Source organism: Protopterus annectens, chromosome 1.part2, assembly GCF_019279795.1.
Source record: "Protopterus annectens isolate FY-2018-M chromosome 1.part2, PAN1.0, whole genome shotgun sequence".
Classification (NCBI taxonomy): domain Eukaryota; kingdom Metazoa; phylum Chordata; order Ceratodontiformes; family Protopteridae; genus Protopterus; species Protopterus annectens.
The window spans coordinates 1,007,756,136-1,007,777,283 of NC_056727.1; positions in this window are offsets into that span (position 1 = coordinate 1,007,756,136).

Here is a 21,148-nt window from a genome sequence, read left to right on the forward strand (position 1 = left end):
CAGAGCCGAGTGGCCCTCATACATACATAGCCGACAGTTGCTAGACATCAAAAAATAGAAATGGGATGTAATTAATTATTTATGTCTGGGTCTATTTAAGTGCTTTTGTGTGGTGTGCTGTGGTGCTTAGCAATGATAACAGGTAGCCTAATAGTATATGTGAAGGTATATTAGTTTTCATAATATCCAAGTAGCTAAATGGGAAGAGATACAGCCTAAAGCTTAGTAGGTCCTGGGTTTGAGTCTGTATCAGTGATAAGATGTCTGTAATTTACTTTATTATGGTGAAGATGTGCACTTTCACATGCAGAGATGGGGTGTTCTGGAGTCCAGGGTCTTTGTTGGGCTCCTGGTAAAAAAATCATGAACCCAGGCTGCTGCAGGGTGCTTACCAGGGCTCAGAACATAAGGTGGAGGCCTGAGACCAGTTGGCCAGGGAACTCACCAGTATTACTGGTATCCCCCACACAGGTGGACAGTGTTGTCACCATTATGATGACCTGAAGAGGAGAAAGAGGGGAACCTTGGACACCTGGATTCAACAAGCCAGAGCTGGGAATGCTCCACAAATATGTAAGTATGTTTTCCACTGTTTCAGCAATATGAAAGCTGAATGTCTGCAATACTGGCATGCATAATGGTGTGCTTTTCTCCCCAGAGCTTCAGCTGAGAGGGCTTACAATATTGAGTCCCATGCCAGGCGCCTGGCCCAGTTGCTCCATAAGTGTGGTATGTATGGATTTATTATGCTAACTGTAGTGCAATAAGCAAGAAAGAATAAAGCATTTACTGCAATAAAGTATACACAATAAAACCTGTAGTGCAATAAATGGGCAATTAAAGCTGTAGTGCAATAAATGAACAATAACAACTGTATTGCAATAAACAATAAACAATATCAATAGCAGTAAGCAAAATGGTGTACAGCAGGATTGTGTTGTCATAACCTTTGCAGTAGAGCTGTATGCATTGCTTGTCTATGGTAAGGTTGCTGCAGTCGAGTGTAATACTCTAATAGCTGTAGAATGCTAAATTAATGGCCTGCAAACTGTATTGTTTAACTCATAGTATGGTCCAAGGCTGTCTCCAGACCAATATCAGTCACATAATGCTCTCTGTTCTTCCTACTTCAGGTAATAAAGATATATGGCTGAAGTAGCCCAGTCTATGGACAAATATTGTGTGGACATCACAGACATTTATCAGCAATACTAATAAAGTGTTAAGCAGCATTGTTGCTTCCTAAAGAAATGTGTTTCAATAAATGTAGTATGGCTGTATGCCATGCATGTGTGTTCTACTGTCACTGCAGTCAAGTATAGCACTGCAAGAGTACTGGAATGCAAAATGAATTGGGTCACATAATGATGTATTTTTCTCCCACTCCAGGAGCAAATGGTATATGGTTGAGGTAGCCGATGTTATGAGCAGATATGATTGTGCTAACATTTCACATACACTTATCAGCAATACCACTACATATCTACATATTTCCAGAACAGCTGTCTTCCTTGCATGTCTGTACTAAGCTGCTGCAGTCAATGTTACATTTTTTGCAGATGTCCCTTGCAGTCATAGCTATTGGGTTCTTTTCCCATGCTTGCCAACTAAGGCATGACAGATCTCTAGTTTATGCACTGTATACAAACATGCCTCTCAAGTGTCACTATTTCAAGTAATGTAATAAAAACTGCCTAATCTGTCTGTCACAGGATTATCAGAAAAATGATTGTCTGAAATGCAATGTATTACCAAATCCATTTACAGAACACCTTGGTAGTTACAGAAGTCCACATTATGTGAAAGTGTTCTGTGTAGTTGTATACCTGTATTTGTTATTGCTCGACCCATACTGGCCCATGCTAACAGCTTGAGAAATATGTATGTGCTACTTCAGCTATAGGAGAATTGTAGTCATTGTATTCAAAACTGACACTACATGCCTGTAGAGTATTTATTATTGGTGTTTTCAGGGATATAGTCTGCATCGTCAGTAATGGATTGTTTCTCTCTCTCTCTCCCCACCTCTTATCTTCATTTATTTATTATTGTTATTTACTATTATGATTTAATATTGACATTTGTTAAACTAACTATATTTTTGCAAAATGTGATGGATTATTGTTATGTGTTATTATGATTCAGTATTAACATATTTTAACTGTTTTGTTGGCCTTATGGTTTACCTCTTACTGCCATGCTGTTAACATACTGACTATTATGTTATTTACTGTTGTATTACACATAATATACATTAATATGCATTTGAATTAATTAAAATGACATTTTATTCTGTTAATACTAACAATGGTTTGATTATTACTAACCTTAACTTATTGTTATACCTCATTTACAACAGCACATCAAGGTAGGCCAGTTTCGGCTGATCCATCTACCTTGCATCAACTGGCTGTGGCACTGGGTCCCAGCACATCTGGAAACTAGACCGATGATGCCCCCTCTGCTGCCCCTACACTACCTGTGGTGTCGGGTAGTACCACCCTATGGGATGCGGCCCAGCTCCCTTCTGGGAGGTGGTGGAGGGGCAGCTGTTACCCGGGATGAATTGATAGTTTTCGTGCACAGGATAATCTACTATGGGTTTGACTGCTGCCTATACTGGATTGAGGGCATGCTGGCCATCCTGGTGGGGCAGCCTTCCCCCATTGCCCAGCCTCCAGCACTGCCACCCCTGGGGCAGTGAAGGAGCAGTGCCGGCAATCCAATGGGTGGAAATGTGAGTCATGCTGCTGCCATCTGGAGGCACATGGGACTTGGATTCCACAACACCCTCCCTATCCAAGGTGTTTACCCTCCTCATGTGTCACACACCACCCCTGTCTGCTGTCTTGTCTGTTTGCCTGTCTGCAAATGCATCCTCACCTACCCAACTTACCTCCCTCACATGTACCTATGTCCCTTCCCCAACATTTAGCTCTCGCCTTAAAAAAAATGGGCACATGCCCCCTCTAAAAAAATATATCATCCCTTACATAGCTCTCCATTTTGGGAAAATGTCCACTGGACACACATAATTTGGTCCAATTGGCTTGACAACACAGTTATGTTGTCCTCACCCCTCTCTCTGAGGTTGAGAGTCCAAATTCATCTACAAATTCTGGGAAAGTGCACAGTTGTTGTACAAGAAATGGATAGCTACGTTTCTTTCCTACACCCTTCCTGCACATCCCTACCTGCCTAACACTATGCCGCCCCCCGCTTGCACCCCATTTCACCACTTTCCTATCTCCCCATTTTTCTTTTCTTTATATTTTTGTAAAGTGACGCTGTGCAGCGTGATGGGTCTTGCAGGTTCACTAAGCTCAGCTAACTAGAGCTATATTAACTATATGTGTTTCTAAACTTGTAACACACACTAACAAAATAAACAAACATACAATATACAAAATATCCCATATTTCGGACCCAAGACTATCGCACGGACTACTGCATTAACTTGCCATGCCACACAACTATTAATTAAAACAGGTGGTTTAAACAAAACATAGTAATTGCCAGTTACAGTCATTAAGCATGTATCAATGGAGCTGCACACCGCGCCATGCAAACTTGATTAAAAAGTAATGGAAAAAATGTGAGTATACCTTGGACTCTAGTGCAATAGTACACCACTAGAAAGCCAACAACATAATAATGAATGTACGTGAGGCCTATGATAGCAGGTAAACGTGCCCTTCAGCAGCAACATGTAGAAAGACACCTGCTAAGGCATTAATGGTAAAATACATGTTCAACTGGGACCCTGGTGCACACATACACCCATATAAAGCCATGTACATTCTGATGGATGTAGAAAATGTATGTCACAGCCTGTATGTGTGCACATATATCTTGCAAATACACATGCTGGAGCAGTGACTTAGTTTCTCAGTCTGTTAATTGCCTAGCAAACCATACATTTTGCCACACATGGTCCTGGGTTCAAATCCAGTGGTGTGCAGAAGTGAATGTACAGTATTGTGAAGGCAGCAATTAATGATTGAGTCATGCACTCTTTATCCACATGATGCATTTCAAATGACATGTCTGCTTTTCCCTGATGGAAGTCACAGGCCTGCAGGTAGGAACATACTTCACATATCCCTATAGCAAAACTATATGTGCATAAAGTGTCACATCATGCATTAATATGCATTCACATAGAATGTCAATGCAGGTACTGCAGATGAGGGCCACTAATATCACAGTGCACCACACAATCCTTCCAAAATCACTGTGCAGATTATCACAGCTGCACAGCTAACATACACATTGGAAGTCCATATTTGTAACAAGGCCTACCCTCATACATGCTGCAAATTACCACCAGACTGTAACACATGGCCTGCCAGTTGCACAAATGGTAGACATATTCTTATATTTATACCCCATATTACTCAAGAACACACCAAACATGTAGTCTAGTACTCTATAGTGATGCCATTAACTAACATACTTACCTTAAACACGTGCCTTAATTGGACTGGAAAGAGTAGCCTCACTCTGGCTCTGCCTCTACAACAAGTCTGACACAGCTCCCGCAGTTACTCCTAAAGCTTGTTGTCCTCCAACATGTTCACAGTCTCTGCCTATGTCTATTACCTGCAGCAGCAGCTGCAGCCTGTAGAACACACATCTCTATGTAAAGGTTTCTGCTGCAGACCTACCCTCTGCAGTGATGTAGTCTCCTCACCCCAGTAATGTCCAGCACGACATATTCAAATGGGGCCCTAATCTACATGAAGGCCTTATATATTGTACAGTGGTTGCATGTCATTGGCTGATGATAATGGAAAACAGCTGTGTTGGCTGCAATTAACATTTCATTCCCACAGACTGGTTTAGAGGCAATCACCTGCTGATGAGAAGCATGTTTAAAAGGCAAGCAGCTGGCTATGGGGAACCACTCTGTATGAGACTTTCCTCACACAGAGCATGCCTTTCTGAAAATGTTACTATCACCACATATCAACAGAGGAGTACTGCACTCCATCAGGTATGTAACTGAGTTTGTGTACAACAGGATGCAGATGAGTGAATAGACTTACAGGGAATAGGGATTACAGCATTAAGCCTGTCTTAGACCTGTGATAATGACATGTCATTGATCTCCTGCTGTCTTACATCTACACAGGACATACAATACATCAAGGGTTCTTTGTCACTTGTCATTGTGGCACACTGGTCTCATTGGACTGTCTCTTTATAGTGATTGTCATGGCACACACAGGAATATCTGACTACTGCTACTATCTGAGTTGTATCCATGCACTTAGTATGTTTGCACACTGTGGTGTATGACATGTATAAGCAAGCAGTGAATATGCCAGACATTTTGTCCTTGCTGTATCTCTACATAGTGTACTTCCATGTATGTAATCCTGTAATGTGCTCCCCTTTTATTGTCTTTCAGGAATCATGTACCGTAGATGCTATGCACCCTTCTCTGATGTGGAAAATGAAATTGTACTGGAAGGACTAAGGCAACATGATCACATACTGTCTAGGCGATCAAAACAGGGAAGATCGGGCTGCATTGTGGGAAGACCTTGTCCGAGATGTGAATGGGACAAGCCATCAGGGCAGGACATATGAGCAGGTTCAACACAGTGCAATGGACATTGTCAATACTGCACAACAAAGAGCAGCAGATGTAACCAGGGATCATGCCACCATGGATGGAGGGCCTGCAGCAGAACAACCACACTTAACCACTGAGGAATTCATGGTGAACCTAGGCACACATGACAGCTCCCAAGCATCCATCACACCATACTTCGTAGAGGTGGGTGCCACAGTTTCCACAGCAGAGGAACTTGCAGGTAAGCTTACTGTTATCAGCATTGTAATACTGTAGCAATCAGTGTGTCAGGCTGTACATACTTTTACATGGGTATCAGGTCTTTGTTCTTGGGGGGATTTAACCTTCCTTTTTACTCTCATACTCATAATGTGACCAATACAGCAAGTAACACAGTAGCTACTGTAAATGTGAGATATATGGATGTATTACCTTGTTGTGCTGCAACATACATTGGTACTGACATTAGCTCACATTCAACTTTTCACAGGTCTGTCAGGTATTGGCCAAGGCTGTGGTCCTACTCTTGGTAAGTATGACACTGTTTTGTTAAGGCACATTTATATTCTATTAAAGTTAAGGACCAGAATAATGTCCTATTTAAATGTACTTTTGTGTGTAAGCAGAGTAGAATGTTTTATTTTCCAGTCTGGAACAGGTATCTAAGGATCTTAGAGTGGTAATCACAGGAGTGTAGTTGGACAAAATGAAACACTTTGGCAGTGACAGTTAAGAGCAGATAAGCCTCCTAGTTTAAATGAGGCAATTACTCTAAAATGCCTTTTAAAAAACAAAAGGTTGAAAGGAAAATAAATTAGGCAATAAACCATGTATTTTAATATATTTGTTAAGATAGGTGTACTGAGCTTTTATGTGTTGTCTTATTAGGTATAGTTTCATATTAATTAATTAAAAGGTAAATTTTACTGGTCAAGTTTTACTTGATTTACTTGAAACGATTATTATAAAGGTCTTGAGCTGAGTGTGTATTTTGTTATGAGGAAGTCTTTATTGGATGAAAGTGGAGAAGAAAAATGTTTGACCAGTAATCCAGTTGTGGGTCTTTGTTATTATGAGTATTGGTTGATCTTTCATACACAATAGTGCAGTTATTCATGTACCACTTTTTCTTTCTTTTCACATGTGACCGGGGGGGGGGTTGGTGTCTGTCCCCTACACAACCTGATGTCAGTGTCTCTTCAGACTCTGATGACGATGGTGGCCACTGTGAGGCACAGGTGGGGGTGTGGGGGGCTGAATCTTTACCATAAGTAAACATCCCTCTTCTGCCTCCATTGTCAGTGCACACAGTCAGTATGCCCACACATACCCAGTCCCTGGAGGCCGCAGATATTGGACAGTCAGAAAGTGGGGACAGTGAACAGAAACATATGGCAACTATGGCTCCAGTGAGTGTAGACACTGCCATAGCTAGAGAGCTGATGAGGTCCCACACAGGCAGATTGACAGGGGTGCTTGTAGGAGGCCTGCTGTCCATCCACCATCTGTTGCAGGTGTCACATCAAGGGTCACTTGGTGCATCTTTTGGACCATTGTGGAGGCACTGGCATGCTCTGAATGGAACACCAGACATATACTTAGGGTCTGACATTTGTGGCTGCCTCCACCACACTGGGGACACCCTTGATCGGCTGACTGATCCAGTGGACAGAAGGTGGGCTGAAACAGTAGCTGTCTTGGACCACACATTGTCTGTGCTGGAACGTGTGGTTGGAGTTGAGCATAGGACTCATGGATGTAGTTCAGCAACTCCATCTGCTGAGAGTCCATGTTGCCATGCACAATCACACTCCCATAGTATCAGTACATCCAGTGCTACAGAGGAGAGTGTGCTGTCAACACCACAATGTGGCAGGCCATGGTTTCATGGTCCTGGGCATTCCCATGGGGGACATGGTCCCAGCAGACAGCAGTCACCATCAGGTACTTGCACCAATTCTGACCTTGGGCATGGAGGTGCCAGTGCAACTTATATATATATATATATATATATATATATACACACACACACACACACACACACACACACACACACACACACACACACACACAACACCTTTCCGTGATCCATCTTACCTGCTTTCCTTTCTGACTCATACACATGCTGTCAACCTTTCGGGTCAGCCTAGACCTCATGCACCCCCACTCAGCACCCTGTGCAAGTAAAGATACCTGTGCCACAACCCCATCGATACAGGGAAATGAAGCTATGTGTCTGATGCACAGGATGACAATATTAGTGAACATATAATTGTGTAATGCAGTGTTGTTTTGCCATGCCACATGTAGTGGCTAATGACAGATACTGTATGCTGGCATTTGTCATGAGTGTGCCACATACTTTTGTGTACCTTATATTGTATGATGTTGTAATGGCTGTATAGTTACAAAATGATGGGATTGTCATGGACCTGTTTCTGTTTCTGTTTCAGGAGTCTGTTGGGATAACCTATGGATATACAGTGGTAATAAAGCAGCACAGGATGGCATATCAGCACAGCACAAATATGTCTTCAGCAAGGTACAGCACTATAAGTGCATGGCTCCATGGGTTCATATGTGTATAACAGGCTAACAAGGACAATGGCATCATTCAGTGTACTCGTGCATCCCTTATCTGTGAACAGGATTGCTACACTTGATACGTGTCACCAAATATCCTTTGTCCAGTACAGACAGTTGCCCAACACCAGTTATGATTGGTGTGTTCTGCATCCCATTTTGTCACCTGCACATGCTGTGTTACAGCAGATGTGTGCTTCACATGTATGTGGGGGGGCTGTTTCATGTAGGGCATACTGTCTGTGTTACATACCTGTCCCTCCAGCATGTACTACATATGCCACAGTGATGTTGTTGGCATGTAGAATAGGTGAGACGTGTTAATCCTGTCATAGATACATGGCAGATGCAGAGTAGGAAGTGACACCTCCCTGTATGGAGCCATATAATCCCCCCAATGCATTTAGGAGACAGACTACACATGCACGGTTGTGACATGGACTCCATAGGACAGATTATCTACACTATGTATCGGTCTATGTGGAACCTGTGTGGCTACTACAGATGTACCTGTGTAGTGACATAGTAAGGGTGCCATTGCACACAATGATAGGTGTGATGACTACCACATTCAGTATAGCAGTGACAGTCTAGGATGTACATCCCAAACCTGTTGCTATAGGTTGTACAACAGTGAATGCATCCCCACATCTTAATGACCAGAGAGAGTCAAAGGTTACATTATGTCTGTGTCCATAACCCCATGTGTAATGTTTCAATTGTGTGTGGTGTGCAGACACTATACTAATTTGCAGTGGTGGATTATTTCCCACAGGATAGTATTGTGCAGTCATTTGCAGTTAGTCTTTGTCAGTCTCTCAGAGTACAACTAACTGTGTCTTAGGCCATCCTGGATAACTGTTGGTTATGTGTGGGATTCTGTGACAGCTCCCAATATACAATCACCTGCTAATGTACTCAATCAGAGGTTACTGACAATGGCTGTGACTGCAGAGAGGGAATAGGTAGACAGAGTACATCAATAATGGAGAATGATGAACTCCACTGGTGACTGGTGTGATTGCGCCATTGGTCTCCCAATTCTATCTTCCGAGAGTATGACTATAAGACACTTGCCTATCCACCAGCTGACATAACACTCTGTACATGATGTACACAGTTTCCAGAAAGGCCTGCTACTATAATATTGTCATACACCTTGTAAGGGCATGGTTGGTGGAGTGAGACATACATCTGACATCCATTGCATATTGTAATAGTCAATGGGCTCCACTGGTTACTGTCAGTAGGCATGATCTGGCCTAAGCAAAAGTGACAGTGTTTGGTCCAGTGTCAGAAGGTGTATAACAGTGTCAGTATGGTATGCATGCATTTGATTGGCCGGTGGATGGTCGATTGGGTTATTGCCGAAAGCAGTGCAAAAAATCCTCAAGAAAGTGATTGCACTTGTTGCGAATCGCAAATTATCTCCCCCTTTCTTACCCATGGTAGCACTTGTTTAGGTGGTAGAGCGGTCGGAAATGTCAAATTCGATGATTTTTATGACATTCCAACCATTCGGCATTACAGAATTTGTGAATAAAACTCAGTGAACTGCATGATCGAGCAATTTTTGCTCGACTAAATTAATGTATTCCTGTCAGTACTCATTTCCATGCTAACTCCTATCATGTCATTTCAGGTGACATGTCTCAGAGATCTGGGGACAGCGCTTGGGACTACATGCTAGTTGTCATCTGTGCAAGTAAGTATTGCAGTTACTTCCAGCATGTTACAAGAAGAGAGTCATTCAATGTGTCTGTACAGAGAACAGACAAACATGTTAGGGAAGTGTAAAATGTACACACTGCATTGCTTAGTCGTGCTGCGGCTCCGTTGCCCAAAGGATGGTCCAGGTCCTTACCTACAATGCCCTGCAGCAGTTCTGTGACATCCACATATGGGGAATCAACATAGTGCATCATGTGTTTACCAATATGAGTGACCAGTACAGCCCCCCACAATGTGAGGTCCTCCCTGGTGGGATTTGGCCACAGATCAGTCTCCTTAGAACTATCGGCACATACCACCCCTTGCAGACAATATAGACATATATGTCAAGACAGCCATTTTTTACCTCCTGTGGGATGGTTGATATAGTGTGACTGCACCTCCCCCTTCAGATGGGACAGGCAAGAATGCAGAGCTCTACACCCATGCATTATGTCAGCAGCATTACAACTGCATGAACTCAGCTGTAAGTGACAGGAAGGACACAGGCTAGTCGTGGCTCAGCAAACCTGACTGGTGGACAACTGCCATTAGCAGGTTGTACAATAACAAGTGGACAGTGCTGTGTGATAGTTGGGGTAAGGGTGCCCCCCAAACATGGAGGCACTACCTTCTTAGCTAAAAGAAGCACATAGTGTTGCTGTGATGTTGTGCAGACATGGTAAGTGACAAAAGTAGCCACATGCACAAAGCAGAACCACAACATACATGTGTGACCTCAAAGAACAGGCCCAGATTGTCAGTGGCCTCATACAACATGATACAACATATGATGGGTCTGGACTCATACCTAACCTGTACACCCTCACTGTCTGCATCAACTACACTCCCTTGTCCCCACCACATGTGATGCATGACATTCCTACATCCTGTCCCATAACTTCCACATTTACACAGTTCATAAATGACTTCTCATTGAAGGATACACAGCATATATTGCACATCCTAACATTCCAGGCTGACAAGGATTACTAACACCAATAGGACACCCTTGCAATCATACCAACACTAATGGCTGCACACCAACTGAGTAGGACAGTGGCAACTGTGATACCCTTGTACAGAGGTGTTGCATTCACAGACCAACATAACTATACACCTCCTTGTCTGAGTATCCATATATGTATGCCTGTAGAGATGATCAGCATGGAGCTGATAAACACACATATATGTGTTCTACACACAGTTGACTGTACACAGTTTGGATGTGTGACAAGGGAAACATGACTATTTCATGTGATGGACACTTCTGAGATAGTTACCATTGACCTGGGTGAGGGTACTTCAGGGCATACAACTCCCTAGACTGAGCCAAGCCATCTGACTATATCCCCCTCTCAGGCAACATTTACAAAGCACCCACTTAGGCATCCATGATACTGCCATTGTTTGAGTCACTAAGTGGCCCATTGCTGGCACACATATGCAGCACAGGAACATCTGCCTCTAATAGCTGAACTGTAAGCAGCAGTGCTCAACAGGGTGCAGTCCTGGGTCCTCTACTGCTTGGGATCCATTCAACCACAATACACATGACTACTGACTGAGTATGGCTAACAATGTTGTCTGATGCCTGCAAATTGTGAGTACTCATAGAGTGTCTGTGGTATGTCACTATCTTGCAAGAGGGTATTGTGAACACATGCCTGTTGACATACAAATGGCCATAAACTCCATGCAAATATATATGTATTATCAGTTCCGCCTATGTACCTGGTAAGTAGCCCATCAGTCACAACATGTGATGTACATAGTCAGGGGTGAATGAACTGGGCACACAGACCTGACCACACAGGTTTACACTTAATGTGCCTCAGATCACCCTGTCTCTACAGTGGTATAGCAGGAATTATATGACATAGCTGAGGCCACAGTCATCTGTAGGTGACATACTCATAACCTGCGAGTACTCTTCCTTCAACATGCCAATATCTGAGTAAAATGGCCATTTAGTGATCTACCTTTTCAAGCAGTACTGGCAATCACACACAATGGTATGGTCCCTCACAAGAACACTTTACGTCTTCGGTATGTGTTCAATGGGGATAGTCTGCAATGAGTGTCATTGTCACCTGTGGCATATAGAGTACTCAGAGGTGGTCTGTGCCTTGCATACAGGACAATGTGTGGTCCTGCCTGACTGCATATGCTGCCTATCTGTAGGAGGCATAGTAGATGGATAACTCACTGCAAGGATATTAACCTCATATGTGACTCTAGTGCTACATGCTTGTGGGAGAGAGAGTTGTCTACCAGACTTAAACACACCCTTGAAACAGAACCATGCCTAATGGCACACAGAGCATCTCAGTGCACCTCAGCACATGCCATCTGTATGACTGGCTGAGCAGCCATTATCTCAACACAGGGCATCTGCCTTTGTCTCTCTTGGGCTGGGACAATATGTCCTGATCCTGTAACTATGGGTATAAAGAAGTCTATGATTGTGAGGGATGAATGACCATTATGCTAGTGAAGTTTAAACATCCTATGGTTCCACACCATGATGTAAAATGCTCTAACAGGCTCATTCACAAACATAGCTACATTGAGGCTAGCACCACTTCCAGTCACTGCGTACAGGACACGCCAAGGCACACATGTAGTGTGAGTCCACTGTATGTAGATGAGAACACTTACCTATGTAATGGTACACACTACAGATCACAGTAAGTGATGCCTGCAACACACTTCATGTGTGCTAGTACTAAGTTCTCTGTAAACAACAGCACAGCTCTCTGACTACACGGAGGAGATATGTGGACACAATTACCCCTTTATGCTATTCAGTAACTCCACCTCATTTGCATATGGATCTGTGCTCACAGCCTGAAAACTACATGCTTTAAAGCCCTTCCACATTAGCAACAGCACCAATGCGTGATTGCAAATACTCCATTCAGGGTCCTGTAATACATTTCTGTCACATAATATTCATTTTGTTTTTTCATTTTTGTATTTATTTATTTTTCATAAAGCATGTTTGTGCACTGAGGCAGGCCACTCAAACATGCCCAGATTATTAAAAAAATAAATTTAATTTAACTTATTTTCTTTAATTTTTCTGACACCTGGAGGATAGTTTCACTCATATCTGTACATGGTATGCCATTTCTGTCCATCTATCTACATTTTTACGTCCCCTTTTATCTGTCTCCATTCGTGTACATGGAATTTTTTAATGTATACTACAGACACTGACACGGGGACGCAGAGCTGCCTATCTGCTTGCTGAACTGGTCTATGTGCCTCATTTGCATGAGATTCACCTGCTTATGAGGTGATTTGCATGCCATGGAAGTTTCTGTGCTGGCAAGCTTGTGCGCTCTGCGGCTTTTACTGAATCTAAAAATGTTTACAGCCATGTTAGCAGTGCAGTGCGATACATATACAGAAAAAAAAGTGTAGGCTTTATTAAATTGCCCCCCAGTTTTTTTTTCCAAGTTGTGAACGAGTTTAGCAGTGATGTAAACCGTAGAGAAAAGTTGTTGCCTTCTGTGTTCATTCTAAAAATACTATTACACCTACACTGTCTAACTTATACCCTGGATGTCAAAGTTGTGAAAAGTACTTAGGCCACATTGTTAAATGTAATAATTTCAATTTTATCAGACGTATCATACAATTTGGGAAGAAGACTTTTGTGGGCTCTGATGGCCAATAGCTACAAATGAACTTGTAAGGAAAAGTATAAGATAGTAGCTTTAAAACATGACGTACTTACTACTGCACAACAGAAAAGAGCACAATTATCATTTATGTTTGAAGTTAAATATATGAACTATACTGCAACATCTGATGGTACAGGTGCCATCTTGTACATAATTACACTAATGTGAATATTGTTTTAGCGGATTTATGGTACCATTATACTGACAATATAAAACAATTTTGTTACACTAGACATACAGCTGAAAAGACATCATCATGGTAGTCTTGCTTTCCCTTGAGTAAAAAGATGACTGTTTCATTTAATCTGACAACTCATAAAGACATTTTTGCTATGTTCTAAAGAGAACAGCATATACATGTGATCTTCAGTCTAACAATTTAGGCTGCAACAGTACAGTCTGATACAACCGGTTTATAAAGTTATTGTTTTGCTGTAGAGATTATATATATATATATATATATATATATATATATATATATAAAATCATATTGTGAAATTGACAGCCTTTGTCATTTCATACTGTAAATAACTGTAAATTGTATTGCTTTTAACCTTTGCTATCTAAGGCATACGACTTGGGGCAATAGGAACTGATTTATGGCCAAATACTACTACTCCTATTAATAATACCCATTTAACTAGACAGATCCATTGAACACACACTTCCTATTCAAGGGTGACCAAGGCGCAATTTCTAGTTACAAATGTTTAAGGTGACATGGTAGGCAAAAAAGAGGTAAGGGAATTAACGCCTATACCACAGGAACTACAGCTCATAGATTTATCCCTTTGCACCAACTGCCAAACAGTTAAAAGTAAATGTTGCTTCTCACTAATGTTTTAATGCCATTGGATGTCAAACAGAAAAGACCAAAAAAGCTGATATGTCTGACTATACTGCAACAAAATGCATTCGATTTTGATGTCTAAGGCATTATATGTACATGTTGTACTTAATGCGCATATTATGCATCTTTACTCCATCATATCCCCTAGCCTTTTCAAGGAATTTTTACCAAGTACATTGTATCAGCTCAAGTAGGAAACACATCTCATCAATAAAGTGATTTATATGGCTAATACTGACACTTTTGCAAAGTGCTGTTATCATGTATGCACAATGTCAAAAATGTCATGTGTTAGACATGAGTTGAATTACATAATCAGAATCCTTTTGCTTTAGTCAGTGGGATTGCAGTTTGACATTCTCAAACCACATTATATGATATTACTAGACACTGCATCAGTGGAGTGTGACTACTCCAGACAAAGACAAATGCAACAGGGATGACCTGCATGTAAAGATAACATTGCAAATTACTTATCCTCTTGCCATTGGATCCTATGGCCTAAAAATTGTTTAGTATAAATTAGAGTATTTCTTACCCAAAGTACAAATGTGGCATTGTTTTATTAAATCTTGGCCTCTCAAGTAAGGAGTATATCTGTTTTAGCTTATTTAGTGACTCAAAGTAAGACGCGACCATACCATAACTTTTTCTAAATATGCTGCCCCTCAGTCTGCTACTTTATTAGGCTGTCTTTGTCTTTGAGTATCTTGTGGTTGTACATATAATCTGATACTGACAGATAGTATATTATCCACAGGATTCAATAAACTCTGTGCAGGCTCTGTGTAGAGCCTACATGAAAAATAATTGTGTACACAGCCACGATTCTGTCCCGGCAGAGTGCCATGCATATTAATTGTGTGTCCTGCCAAGTGAGGATCCCTGGCACAAAAATATTGTTTACTATTGCAATATATGTGTTTTTTTAATTTATTATTTTTTTTATTTAAGGTGCGTTGCTCAAACATGACAAAAAAAAAAAAAAACAGACATGTCCCAGACAACTATAAATAGAAACTGGATATATTACATCACCATAGCCATGTGATGTGCCTTGCCACACAAACGCACCCAAAAAAAAAAAAAAAAGATAAAAAACTCAAGACATGTCCCAGACATCTAAAAATAGCAACTGGATATAATCAATAAGCACAGGTCCACAGTAGTAAGCAGCCCGCTATGCTCAGACAGGCACAGTTGCAGTATTACCTAAAAGCATGGCTCCCCCTTGCTGTCCCCTCTGGCATGAAAGGTTGTGTGTCAACTTATGGTTAAGAAGACCTGGGTTCAATCCCTGTGCAGAGCAAATGTATTTAGGCTATTTTACAAACATACGTGAAAATACATCAAACAATACAATAAGTCCCCCACATACCATTTATAATCATGAAAATAAAAGGACCACAGCACATTTCAAACCCACTGCCTGCTGTACTGCACACTGCAGCATATATCCACACAGGCAAGCAGAAAGTCACTTAACACAGCACTCTATATTCTGACTTTTGCAGTTTTACCATTTTAGCGTGTTTGAGTAGCTGCGCACAGCTACGCACTGTACAAATAGTCTGGTAAAGGGGACTATGGAAAACTGTCCTCAGGTCTACTGTGGTTCAGCTAAAAGGCATCTGAAGCATATAACATTATACAGACACATGCCTCAGCTGTGTAACAGCACTGTAAGTTGCAATTATCAGTTCATCTATACTAATCACACCTGTTTCTACAGTTCTGAAATAGCTCAACCAGTTAAACACCTAGCCATGCATTTTAGTTCCAGTGGTCATTGGTTTGTATACAGCTATCTCTACATGGTCTCATCCCCCTATGTTTACCTAACCATGTGTTTTACTGCCATGTCTGACCCTTTTATCACTGTTTATTTCATCCATTGTAGTACTGAGCCACTTTCTGCTTCTACATAAAATAAATGGTTTCTGGTGACACAACACACCCTGTACTGGTAGTGGACGGTGGATGGACCTGACATTCCTAATACATAACATTGGTCTGTAAAAACTATGAACCAAGTCCACATGTGTCCTCCACTAGCAGATGTTGAATAGGGATGCATGGCTGCATATGTCTGGGTGTCTAGTGAAAAGTTGAGAAATGTAGGATACATACCCTGTAGTCAAACCCAAGTCCCTCTGAGCTGCTACCCAACACCTATCTTATGCAGCGACAGGGAGAGTGACATAAGGTCATACCTCTCAAGTGTACAGATTGTTGCAGAATGTCCAGTTTGTGCACCATAATATCATTTCTCTTCTTGTGAGTGTCTTGCAAACATTTGCAAATTATTGAAGGCTGCATTATGAAACTAATGGCAGACATTTGCGTGTCAGACTTCATACCATTAAGAGAACCCATGCTTATGCAAAACCTGTTAGTCTATCGATGCTCAAAGTTTTGAAGACCAGTAACTGAGACCTGTCTCATCTTTGCCTTTGTCCACCCATTATTGATGACATTGACCAGATTACTTGCGCTAAGAGGTTGGAATGTATGCAAAGGGTACACATCATATCATCATAAATATAGGAGGCATATGTAAACATAGCACAGCAGTACTGAATGCAATTGCTTTTGGTAACTGTAACAGTCCTGGGAACACATCACACAACTGTACAGACAATTACATATCATAATCACACATGCCCTCATAGTCAGGTGCAATATCACACACTTAGTGTCTCTCTGGGGAACAAACTGCAACCCATGCAAGCATGTTGTCAGACAGGTATGACAGACATTCCAGTCTCAGCAGTCATGCACCACAAGGCTGTTCAGCCATAGCTATACCACTAAGGGCCTACACAATCTAGATGTCTCTGTGCCAAAGGTGCCAAGTGTTGCAGTAGGGACCAGGCTTGTTCACAGATGTCTCGGTCATCCCTACATGTCCTGGTCTTGCACGTGCAGACAATGTGTAGGTGTGACAGGCAGGATATGTGTATTACCTCAACTTGACTTACTTGGTGAGGTATGTTGAGCATGCCCCCAACATTTGCAACACTATCCCTGCCCAAATGGAGCTAATCAGGTTTGTATTTAGACAAAAGCTGATGCATGTCAGACTGCTCTGCTGACAGGAAAGGCCATGGAAGCCACACTCCCACTACAGTCCACAAAAGGACTATAATATGTAGTCATGAAAATATATTAGTAGTAGTAATAGGTGACTCTATAGTCAGGCACACTGATGTCCCACTCACTAGGCTGAATAAGGGGAAGGTTGCTGATAGCTGCCTGTCGGGTGCCAGGATCCGCCACATAACACAAGCACTCAGGTCACTCCAGAGCAAATATAAATATGACTCTGTCATTGTCCATGTTGGTGTGAATGACCTGAGCCATACCTCCCTGGACTACATGAAAAGAGACATGGAAGAGCTCCCTGATCACGTAGCCGAGGCCGGTTTGATTCTGACCCTGAGTAGCATCCTGCCCTCACCAAGAATAATACCATCGTATAAAGAAAAAAATTCTCGATTTCAACAATTGGCTAAGTTTCTGGTGTCATTCAAAGGGGATCCAGTGTCTGTCCACCTGGGATGACATGCTGGACTAGCCACACTGCTTCGCTAGAGACGGCTTGCACCTGTCACCCTTAGGCTTTCCAATACTGGCCAAGGCTTTTGCCACCCCCATAGTGCCTTTTTTAGGCAAGGCTCAAAAGACAAACTCACCACCGTAAATAGCACAAGTAACAAAAAACTGAGGGTAATGCTACTCAGTGCCAGAAGTCTAAACCTCAAAATGCAAGCACTCGAGACACTCCTCAGTATGGAAAAAAATCGATATATGTGCAGTAACAGAAACCTGGTTTAAGGCTCCAGTGAGCACCCCAGCACTACCAGGCTACAACTCATACCATACATTTTAGCCACAGAACCCAAACCAAAATACAAATGGTGGGGGTGTATCCGTATTTATCAAGGATACCCACACATCCAGGTTAGTGGCACAGCATGATGTTTCAATGATTATCCTCATTCAACTAACTACGGGCAAAACTGCAATTCAAATTGTAGCTTGCTACAGATCACCCACCATGTCCCAGGACTCCCATTCCGCATTTCTGGAAACACTGGGAAACATAAAGGTCCTACCAAACACCCTAATATTGGGTGATTTCTATTACCTAAACATTAACTGGGAGAACTACTCACGTACTTACTCCCTTGCCCAACATTTCCTAGAATTTATAAACTAAAATGCCCTGGTTCAACTGGTCAACACTCCCACAAGAGGTGACAACATATCGGACCTGGTCATCACCAACATGGGTGACCGGTGTTCCACACTGGAGGTCAGCCCCTCGCTGGTTAGATCTGACCATAAACAAATCACTTTGGATATCCACATTACGCCCCCACTCCCAGGGAAGAAAACCACCATGAAAAACTTTTCAAAAGCAAACTTCACATTACTTAAGACCGAGGTGGAAAGTTTCAAAGCCCCAATGCTGAAGGATAATGCTGTCCAAGCTGCAAAATCCTTTACTAATGCATTCTACAGGCACCTACAAGAATGCATGGATCATGCCATCCCAAGCAAAATCAAGACTCACTCCTCTAAGAAAAGGAAACCAGTCTGGTGGACTCCTGTCATAAACAAGCAAAACAACAGAAGGAGGAAACTAGTACAGAAAAGAGTAAAATCCTAAAAAGGGAATACATCCCTGATCAGTATCAGCAAGAAACTATGATCCCTCATAAATTCATCCAAGGTGAGCTTTGAAAGAAAAATTGCCAAGGACTCCAAAGATAACCACAAGGCATTCTTTAGCTATATCAAGAATCTAAGTGACAATGCTCAGATCTGCTTGAAGTTAGTGCATAATGGCACAAAATATACTGAACCGACTGATATCGCCAACATCCTGGCAGACAGGTTCAGTTCAAACTTCACCCCCCTCTCACCCCCAAAAGGGCCCATAACCACACCAGAAGAATGTAGAGTCCCTGAAACCACAGACACCCAGGTTAAAACAGCCCTCTCCAAAGCCAAAAACACAGCATCAATGGGACTGGACGGTGTCCCAGGCTGCGTCCTACATGAGCTCAAAGACGAACTGACCCTTCACCTAAACACACTGTTCAAATGCAGCCTCTCCACAGGCTACATACCCATAGAGTGGTGCACAGCAATGGTTATTCCACTCCACAAAGGTGGAGCCACAACAGACCCCAGGAAATATCACCCTATAAGCCTGACTAGCTTGGTCTGCAAGGCTATGGAGTGCATCATCATGGAACTCATTAACAGAGACATTGGGAACCTCCAAACACTGGACCCTACCCAGTTCAGCTTTGTTAAGGGCAGATCATGCCTCCTAAACCTGGTGGACTTCTTTGAGACAGTTACCAAGGCTATAGATGAGGGAAAGATGGCACGCACAGCCTACCTAGACCTTGCTAAGGCCTTCAACACCATTCCCCATTCCCCATTCTGGTATTATAGACAAGCTCACCAGCCTGAACATAAACCCCTACATCACAAGATGTGTTGCCAACTGGCCCATGGACAGAACCCACATGTTTAGAGTTGTGGGAGCTAGGTCCGACTCTAAACCGGTTACAAGTGGCATTCCCCAGGGCTCAGTCCTAGGACACCTCCTATTCGGCATATACTTCTCAGAGGTACAGGCAAGCACAGGAGAACTATGGCTGACCAAGTTTGCAGATGACTTCAAACTAAGGGTTATAATTCACTCTCCGGCTGACAGAGACATCCTCCAAAAGGGTCTCACTGAGATGGATACCTGGTGTCAAAATCATGGCCTCAAGCTAAATGCCAAAAAGTGCATAGTCATCCCCTTTGGAAAAAACAAAATACCCACAAAATACCACATAGGTGGTAGTCCTCTAAATACAGAAGACGTAATAAGGGATCTGGGCACCCAAGTAGATAGTAATCTCACCTTTGATAATTACATTGCCAAAGTGGTTAAAAAATCCTTCTACGTGGGCCACCTAATCATAAAAGGGTTTGCATCCAGATCAAAAGAGGTCATTGTGCCCCTCTACTCATCACTCATCAGACCCATCATAGAGTATAATGCCCCATTTGGGATGTACCTTACAAGACACCTGCAACAGCTGGAAAGACCACAGAATTACCTCAACAAGAGGATCACTGGCCTCAAATAGATGCCCCATGCAGCTCGACTAAAGAAACTCCAGCTGTACTCAGTTGGATACCGCCTACTCAGAGGTGACATAGAAGGCCATGTCCAACCCAGAATTGATGGACATGCTCCACCTAAAGAAAACCTTATCCCCTCGAGCCACACGCTCTAGGGATCTACACCTCACCACAACAATAAATAGGATGTGCTGGAGGGATAGATTCTTGTCCCAGAGACTTCTCATGTTTTGGAACAAAGTCCCAATCTACATTAGGCACAGCTCCTCACTAACACTCTTCAAAAGAAACCTTGATGAGCAGACGGGAAACAGAAAGTTTACCCCAGGGATCACTTCAGTGGCTCTGCTGGACAGAGGCACAGGGAACTAATCTAAAGGGGTGGCGAAAGCCAACACATTCTGGCTAGGCTTATAAATGCCTTTGGGCAGATAGTCTAGTACCTACCTAAGAACCTATGAACCTATATGCTGATGTAGCTGATAGATGTCAAGGTTAACCCAAACCTATAATTCCCACATCAAAGGTTATGCCCTATGGAGCAATCATGTCTCTGGGTTATGAGGCTGGCAGATA